Below are 10,356 nucleotides of genomic sequence, written 5' to 3' on the forward strand. Positions count from 1 at the left end.
CAGGTATTTGTACTCCTCCACAATATCCACACTAGTCTTATAAAGCAACCTGATGAAACCAAGACCAAGTAAATAAGAAATAATACTGTAATAATGATACACATCCAAACCCCTAATTCATGTATAAACAAAAATACTTTTGTATGAGGAAATAAGTCTTGTAGTATAGAAACATTCAACACAAAAACAAATCCTTCCGTATATCCTGCACTTTATAAACCTCAACTCAGCTGACAGATAAAGGCTCGCTGGAGTGAGCAGGTAAGGGCTGCAGGCTTCCACACATCACAGCAAATCACTCACACACACACACAGAGAAAGAGATTCCTTGCTTTTATAGATATGCTAATTCAAATACTGTTAGGACTGATTATATGAACATAGCAATTTTCGGATCAACATCAGCATTATAATTGTGATAAACGTAAAGCCACTGAGGGACTGTATAGACTCTAGCCTATTAATTGATGCGCTTGCTGGTTTTCTCCTGAGCGTAAGATTGGGAAATAAGACAGTCCAATATCTTCTTTGTTTACAGAATATTTATTTCTCATTCAATAATTGTCTTCATTAAGGCCATATGTGCAGTATTCAATGAATAGTCCACATATTTCTATTATAAATCTCTATTACTTCATAATGTGGCGTACAGCAGTTCAAAAGGTGTAGGGCCTATGTTGTCTCCGTAGCAATGCACCAAACATCCCATGAAAGTTTCTACCAATAACGTGTATCACCTTAACCAAAACATGACATTTGCTTGTACAAATTGTGTCTTACACTTAATTCTCCTAACCACGCCTCCTACAATGATGCTAAACAAAAGCAGGTCAACTGCAGCAACAACCCACAGGAACCAAGGTCGCCCAAGATCTCCCAGGAAGAGAAATGGTTTGTGACTGTAATTGTACTTGAAGATAGTTTGTGACATTTTGTATTGTGTCAAAAGTGTTGTGGTGTATGAATTTTGTTGGTATTGAATTACCAGATCAGCACAGCCAAGATACTTTTTCTGTGTGTGTACTCTGATATTAAGTTAAGTAATTAGAAATATGTATTCCATTCATGAAGTCCAGGAAATGTTGAGTATACATACAATACTTGTCCTCAGCTTGTGCAGTTGTTACATGGACTCACATTATATAAACACTTAACACAGGGAGGAACACAAACAGTAACCATAGTAACCAATACAACAGTCAATGTGGGAGTTAAAGTTAAGTTCTTCAATACATGAGGGGACAACGCTCTTTCTGAAACGTACTCCCCTCCAAATCAGAGTCATGTATTTCCAAAACCGACTTTCTGTCTAGTTTAATTTAATACAAACAAAGGATAAAGAAAATGTTCGTGGCTGAGTGCAGGTTGTTTATTTTTCAGTGTTTTTCCAACCAAAAGCATTAGAGTCAGCAGAATTTGGAGTATATGAGTTAAGAGGAAATAGTTCTATATGTTGTGAAGAGTGTTTGTTCAACAAACTACTAAAAGAAATGAACACAGTCTTTTAAAATGAATTTTTGGACACGCACATTCATATGCTTTAAACCAATAATCAATGTATCACTGACTTTAAATGGGAAATTAAATTACTGTAACAACTCAGTGAAAGACCTTGGTCAAAGTTCACAGATGGGAAATTGACTGTATGAGTGAAATCTGCATTAACACAACACAGAAGAGGTTAAAAGGACACTGCAACAGTGTGGCTTTGAATTATAGACAGGATTATTCTGACATTGTTTTCCCAAGGAACCTGGAAGTAATGCTCCATGTCATCGTGTGCATATTGTGTGAGGGGACAACAAGAACACCCTAGTGGTAGACAATTCTCAATTCTGACATATTGTACATTTTAAATATATTGACTAACACTTGATTTAAACACTAACAAGGATGAAATTAGACGAATATTTATACATTTTAGAAAGGGCGAACCATGACATCTTTTGAAATCCCACTTCATCTGCTTGACTATTTGTCTCTATTGGTGATAGTAACATTGAAATTTGCTTTTATTGTGGCTTATGCCTTGAATGAGAGACGAGTAGCATTTACAGTAAGGGACCTTTGCATGATGTGAATACACACAATGAGTATCTTGCTCAGGTGATGTCTATGTTCCTCTATGCTATAGTTGCGACTGTTGTCTAAAAAAAACAAGCATTTATGTTGATTTTAACATTTTACTTTGTAATTATGATTTTAAAACTTGCTAATGTACTATTTTACATAATGTCAGTTACTGTATATACAATATTTTAAATGTGCCTGATATTTTTTCTAATTGTTATTGTGGCACTTTTTTGTTCATAGAATTGTCAAAAGATATAAATACTTTGTAATATAAAATATTGGATCTAATCTTTGACCACTCTTACTAATATTACCATGAAATATATATGTCACGAAAACCAGCTGATTAATTGTAGCCTATTTAAGTGTATGAGGGGAACATATACATGATTGTGATTTACGTCTCAGGAGGTGTAAAGATCCAGCCTTGCTGAAAGAAATTACAGCCGATGCCTTCAGAAGAGAGCGCATCAGACCGTCACAAAGTGCAAAGAGTTTGAGGAATGACTGATCAGCTGATTCGGGATACAAATGCAGTACAGAATTGCTGCAATGTGGACACAGCTCTTTTTTACCTTTTAGGGACATCTCTTGCGTGTCTCCACATCACCACTCTCATCCTGATATAAGTTCATAAAAGTGCGTGTTTGAATAAACATGTAATGTAAGTAAACACTGCAAGCCATAAAACGTTAATCTTAGTCTGATTATATTTCAGTAGGGATTTGGTGTCTCATATTGTTTGTTGGGACGTGGGGACCTCTGCTGGTCATTTTGGATTATGTTCTTCAAACATGACAGGCCGGCTAAGCAATTTCATGTCGAAATTAAAAAAAACACCAAAATTTGATCTTTATGTAGCTTTCGTAAGGCTTTTAATGATGTATCACTCTCTGTGATAGATCATATGCCTGCTTTATATTCTCTCTCCCCGTATGCTTTTATTCTGACACCATCACTTCCGCATGTCGGCTGAAAAAAAGCCAGACCACGTGACCTTGTGTCACGTGAGTTCATTTTTTTGTTTCAGAGTTCAGAACAGAAAAAGGAAACAGCTGATTTTCTATTTTCAATTCTAAACGGGGAAAGGAGAATGGAAAAGGTAAACTGCTGTTTTTCAATGTTCAACTGTAAAAGGGAAAAGGAGAAAAGGACACGGGAAAATCGAAAAACGGGCCAATTTGGATTTGTTTTATGGTTTTTTGATTAAAACGGTAAAACGTTTTTTTTGTTTTTTGTTTGAAAAGGAGAGGAAGAAAAATGGTTATTTAATTTTGGTTTACAGATGAATTTGGGATTATCCAATGGTACCCAGACCGTCCTTCCTGATGTGCAGCAGGACTATAAAGAGTGTGCAGCTAAGCTAAATGAAGAGTTTGGGAGGAGAGAGTTTTTGCTGCACTTCCAGACTTTTGTGAATGCTAGACAGCTTTTACCAAATGAGCCATTGGATCTATGCTGCTGAAATTACGAGATTGGTGTTGGAAGCTTTCTGTGAGTACGGCCAGCCAGCTATTAAGATGGAGCGCTTCAGGAGATTCGTTGCTGGTTTGGATCCCATTCTTCAGGCTAAATGTCACGAGCATGGAGCTGCTACTCTCGAAGACGCCTTAGCTGTCACATGTAAGTGAGAACGTGCACAGGAAGCTTTGAAGTTCCTTCCTCCAACCATTTCTTCCCAGGCTACACAATATGCTGCTGTTCCAGTCCCACCAGATATTACACTATGGTTTCTACTAAATGTGAAAAATCACCCACAGATGCCTCTGCTGGACTCATTGAGGTTCTCAGGCAACTTTCCCAGGATGTTCAAGCCCTGAGACTTGAAGTTACTCAGCGAGCTAGTCACCGCTTATCTCATGCTGAATATTCCAGTTGCAGGCATAACTCTCCAGGTGGATGGCAAGAGCAACGTGGCAGGGACAGAAACCATCATTCTCCGTCAGCTTCTCCTGACCGTGGTGTATACTACTCAACTCCTTCTCTTCAGCAATCCAGCGGACCACGCAGCGGGTACCATCATCGCAGATCGCCTCCTGGTTATCGTGGCAGACACGACTCACCGACTCCTCCATCTTCGCCACATCGTCGACGAGATCCCTACTCCACCAGAAATCGTGATGGCTTCCGGCAGTACAGTCCAAGCAGACACCGCTCTCCTCACCGTTACAATGTAGAATTCACTAATCAAAATGACTCTTACAGACCCAGGTCCTACTCTCCCCTGGATGGCATCACTGAGCCCAGGCCTGACACATACTACAGTAATCCTGGCAGAGAACGAAATCCCCCACACAGGGAGAGGAGCCATCACATGAGTTTCAAAAGTGAGCCCTCCTATCAGGGAAGCGACTGGTAGCAGATTCTACGGGCCGAGTGTCTGCTGCTATCAATGATGGGGCTCAACTAAAGGTGCAGTCATCCGCACACGAGAAACCTACACGCTACGTAATGGGTGTTATTGAGAACTTTGCTGCCAAACTTTACATTGACTCAGGCTCTGACATATCACTCATTAGCGAAGCCTTTAGGATGTCAGTTCCATCCCTGAAAACAAAAACTATGCGACGCTCTGAACTTTTTCCTTGGGGAGTGACTGGTGACTATTTGGACATTTTAGGGACACTTCCTATTACCATCAGGATAGGTAGCGAGGTTGCCACTGTTATGGCAATTATTATATTCATCATCATATCATCAAATGTGTGTTCATGTGTACAATTTGTCATGTTTTAATACATGATGACTGCATTACTCTTTGCACTTTTGAACAGCTGAGTCATGTTAACAGACATATAAGAACCCCGGCCTGAACCTTCAAGGCCAAACTCAAACTCACATGCTGATATACACGCACACACACTATCAAGGACAGATACCAGTGGCGCAGGCCTTCCTCATAACATACACGTCTTCATCATCGTCCATCCTTTGGGCATCTGACCCCCTCCTTCCCCTCCCTTCAGGGTTGGGACTTTTTCTCATATCTGTATGAAGCTTAAACTGTGAAACTGTTGGTCAGTCCTGTATATCCTGAGCCAGGGACAAGACCTTTTGGACCATCCTGCTTGGTACCTGGCCGCCTTTCCTTCCCACAGAATGGGACTCTTTTTTTTGTACTCCTTTTCATTTAGTTTTAAAATAATTTTTTTTTTTTTAATATAAAATCATCAAGCTTTGACTGGACATCATCATTCAACACAGAGCATAATTCATGTCACCAAACAAAGTCAACCGCAAATTAGCTGTGACACCACCCACACTGTGTATGTAGTCAGGAATGTTACAGAACCAGTGATAATTGGTTGGGACTTTCTAATTGCACACCGCACAGTTTTAAATTTGAGGCATAATACTGTCAAGGTTGGTACTAATGCTTCTGTTCCTCTCCTTTGTGCTGCTGGAATTGCCCCCTCATGCTGTGATGCTGTCACCTTATCTCCTGGTATAGTTCCTGCTATGTCACACATGAATGTTTTCGCTAAAGTACAGCCTACTACTGGTGTTCCGGATCCCCAGACTGACTACACAGGTGTTTTAGAACCAGGGCCACCAGGTTTTCTAGGTCTTTTGGCAGCACGCACATTAGCTCCTGTACAGGCTGGACTTATTTATGTTAGAGTGCGGAACCCAACTACTGCTGACATCCAAGTTCCAAGTGACACTAAGCTGGGAGACTTCCGTCCTCTAGGGGGAGACAAAGATGATGACTATCATATAGCAGACACGGCCACAGTTGGTTTGGTGGCTGACCCCCCCTCACGACAGTTGTTACCTAATGTTGACATTGACCACTGTATACTTTCCAGTGAACAGTGGACAAAGCTAGATGCTTTGCTGCTAGCATATTCTGATGTTTTCAGTGCTCATGACCAAGACTTTGGACCAACTGACATAGTCAGGCACAGTATAAATACCTCAGATACAGAACATCTCCCAGTGTAAGAGCAGAGATAGACAGGCAGGTTCAACAGCTCCTCTCACCAGATGTAATCGAAGACAGTTGCAGCCCTTGGTCCTCACCTGTTGTCCTTGTGAGAAAAAAAGATGGCAGCTACCGGTTCTGTATTGATTATCAAAAACTGAATCCGTCAAAGACTCATACCCCCTGCAGATTCCCTTGACAGCTTATCTGGTGCATGCTGGTTCAGCACAATGGACTTATCCAGTGGATATGGGCAGGTAGAGCTTAACCCATGTGACAGGGAGAAAACTGCATTTCGCACAGGCAGTGCTCTTTACCAGTTTAAAGTCATGCATATGGGTTTAACTAATGCCCCACCAACGTTCCAAAGGTTGATGGAGCTGGTGCTTCATGGACTACACTGGAAGGAGTGTTTGATTTATTTGGATGATGTTTTGGTTTTCAACCGCTCTTTTTCAGATCACTTTAAGAGCCTGGAACAGGTGCTCAGCAGGTTTCACTCAGCTGGCCTCAAGTTAAAACCCAGTAAGTGTCAGCTTGCACAGAGACATGTGACTTTTATTGGACATGTAGCTTCCAACAGTGGACTCCAGCCTGATGAAAAGATGGAAAAGTTCGTTGATGGCCTACACTCAGAACAACAACAGAGGTGAGGTAATTTGCCGTTGCATGCACTTACACAGAAGGGAGCAGTGTTCGAGTGGACAATTGAATGTGAAGATGCTTTTCAGTCACTTAAAAATGCTTTGACTCACCCACCGATTGTGGCTCATCCCATCTTCACACAGCCCTTTCTGTTGTACACGGATGCTTCGAAGGAGAGCATTGGCTCTGTGCTGGCTCAACGTCAAGACAACAAGGAGCGTGTTGTTGCATATGCCAGCCACACACTCAGGCCGCCTGAAAGGAAGTGGTCCACCTTTGACGGGAGCTCTGGGCTATTGTGTGGTCAGTAAGACGTTTTAAACACTTTCTTTCAGGTTGCCCGTTCACTGTGATCACAGATCATAGATTCCTCAACTTGAGGAAGGCCCCAGTGGATAATGATCCTACAGGCCGGCGCAGTCGTTGGATTCTTGAGCTGGATGTTTATGATTACAAACTGCTGCACAGGGAAGGTAAACAACACGCTAATGCAGATGTCATGTCTCGGCATCCCAATGCTGACACTCACAACCAAGCAGTTCAATGCGTCATTGCTTCCGTCACTCCTACAGACAGCCAGGGGGATGAAAATGTTGATGACAGTGTTCCTGAGCTCAGTCACACACTGTCAGTTCAGTTGGATGAACTGGGTGTAAAACAAAAACAGGATGAATGTCTCAGCACAGTTATTGCATGGTTGGAAGATGGTTCTCAGAGACCACCAATAGGTCGCCTAAAACATTCTTCTCCCACACTGAGAAAATTCTTGCATGAATACCCAAAGTTGACTATTCGCCATGGCCTTCTCTGCAGAAAAGCAAAACAACACTCACACACAACGACGATCTTTCAAGTTGTTTTACCTAAAAGTCTTGTCACTGTAGCTTTGTCTGCATTACATGGAAATCCTTTCAGTGGTCATTTGAGTGCTGAGCGCACACTGCAAAGAGCCCGACGCATTTGTTATTGGCCCTACATGATGAAAGATATCACACGGTTTTGTAGTGAGTGTTTGTCATGTCAGACTCGGAGTTCACCGATTCCTCATGAACGTGCTCCTCTGCAGTCAATCCAAGCAGAGAGGACGTTTCATAAAGTTGCTGTGGACATCACAGAGCTGCCAATAACTCAAAATGGCAACAGGTATGCTCTTGTGGTGATGGACGCTGGATGTAATGTTGAACTGCAGCCCCTCAGTAACCTCTCCCACACCAGGTACGCCTGCAGCGTATACACAGGACCTTTCAACACCTTTATCACATGCTTTCAGGGATGCAGCCCAAACATCAATGGCATCCTAACTACACCAAAAGACTCATTATGAAAAGAAGGTTGTGCTACATCCCCACCAACCAGGGGACCTTGTTCTTCTGGATGATCCTGCACAATGGACGAACAAAGTTGCCCCTAGATGGCAGGGGCCACATGTGGTTGTGCGTTGGCTGTGCAGGGATGGTCAACCTGGCGTTACGTATGAAATCACAGGGCCAAGAAATGGACTGTTCATCATAATAGACTGAGGCTTACAAAGGGACTTTGCCACCCACCATTGAGATGGGCCAAGCGGCGTCAGTTGTGGCTGATGCAGGGGCATCAGTGACTTTGGGCCCTTCTCTCACTGCTTTGTCAGGGGCTTTGCCTTTTTGGCCTCCGACCCCTCCTCATGTGCCTCCAAGGGATGGGAGGGAGACTCTTCCTACCCCTTCTGGTGCAGCTTCTCGGGACTGTGCTACCATGCCTCCACGTCCCCTCAGCCAATCTCTTTCTTTCTCCTCCTAAATGGTTGGTCCTGCGGAGCAGCCTCCGCAGGTCACTTCTCGTTGTGGGCGCCCCGTGAGGCTTCCACAGAAATACCAAGATTATGTAACGTAAAATAGAGTTAAAAAAAAAAAAAAAATGAGTGTTTCATGTTGGCCCCTACATGTTGTACTAATGTTGTTGACTTGTTTGGGTTATATGCTTTTGTTGTATTTTATTTGCATTTACTTCTTGTTTTGCATTTTCAAATGAGGGTATTACTAAGCATGTGTTTAAGCTGCTTCGTTCAAATGTTTATTCATTATATTTTATGCCCTCAGCAGGTTATGGGTTTTCATTGTATGGTTGTTTATAATTGTTTGGAATGAGGACATTTCTACTTGTAGCAGGGGAAGGCTGTGACTGTTATTTTATGTTTTTATGTTTATGTACACTATTTACGAGTTCACTATTTGATGCGTGCTGTAGACTATGGTTCCTACTTACCCTAGTTTCAGGGGGACAGATTTAGGAGTAACTCAGAAAGCGGACCACGAGGTGCAGTAGAGGGAGTGACTTTTATGCTGAGCTGTATCGCCGTGTTGGTGTGTTCCCGAATGGAGGAAATAAAGAGAACTCTGGAGTTAAGACTATTGTAGCCCGTTTTTTTACTCAACACCAGAAGGACTGGAGGAGTGAACAAGAAAAGAGGGTTACAGAGGTATTCAACATCGAGTTATTCCTTTCAATCCAACAGATTTCTTACATTTTGATTGACTTTAATTTTGTGATCTTTGCTACTTTTTCAAAGTTCCACACCACTTTGACAGTTTTATAGATGTCTTTTTTTAGTGGTTAGATTTTCTAATAATATTACAAATTTTCCAATGTTTTTTCAAAAACAAAAAATTCCCATGAACTGTTTTTTGTAAACACATACATCTACGTATCTGTTGACTAAACTGGGACTGCAAAGGGCCAAATCCTTTCAAAACATTTAAGGTGCAAGGAGGAAACGAAGCCAAAAGAACTCCACCTCTTTCAATAAACACAAACAATTTAAAATAAAGACTAATAAACAAACACCTATGAAATCATGAGACAAAAGGCACAATTAATCTTTGATATATGGGGAAAACGAATATATAAACAAAGTACACAAAAACATATATCAAAAGACAAATGAAAGCATTGAACAAAATATTAATTGAAGATCAAAAATATAGTGCAGCTGCTATTTATTAAATGTACCTTTACGGCATCCTGCATTGGCAAATTTAACCCAGAACTGTCTTTCTGGTATTGAGATTTATAACGTATATCATCATTTTGAGAAAAAATATTGAAATATGTGTTTTGGTCCATATTGCCCAGTTCTATTGTAAACTTAGTGTATCATCCCACCCCTAGTAGCTACATTTTGGGTATGTTTGTCAGTCTAAGGCACTGTTTCTCAAACTTTTTAGGCTTAAGTTCTTCCTTTTTCTTATTTCTGATTCCAGGTACCAATTTGCCCATTTGTCCGACTACAAAATTTTGCTTGGAGAACTATTTAAAAAATCAATAGAATGAACGAGTGATAACACACATTTTAAAGAATCTCATTTCTAAATAAGTGGGAAAAAAACAGTATTTAGTTGCAGTGGTTCCCAACCTTTTTTTTTGGAACTTTAGAAATTGAGAATGTAATTGACTTTCAGGGGGAAAATAATAATTGTAATGTTAATTGTAATCGGAAAAAATACTGGTAACCTTAATCGTAATTAAATTGTAATTGAACATTGAAAAATGTAATTGACCCCAAACCTGCATAAGGCTAACACTACACTGTCATTATCTGTCATTAGTATGAATAGGGTGTCATGAAGGCTGTCATTAAGTGTCGTTCACTAAATTATGACATCTTTGGAGCTATGTTGGCATTTTTGGGGTTAGGTGGGGGGATCTAGTGGGTTCAGGTATGATTAGGGTCAGGG

The sequence above is a fragment of the Gouania willdenowi genome, chromosome 9 (genome assembly GCF_900634775.1).
Source record: "Gouania willdenowi chromosome 9, fGouWil2.1, whole genome shotgun sequence".
NCBI lineage: Eukaryota > Metazoa > Chordata > Actinopteri > Blenniiformes > Gobiesocidae > Gouania > Gouania willdenowi.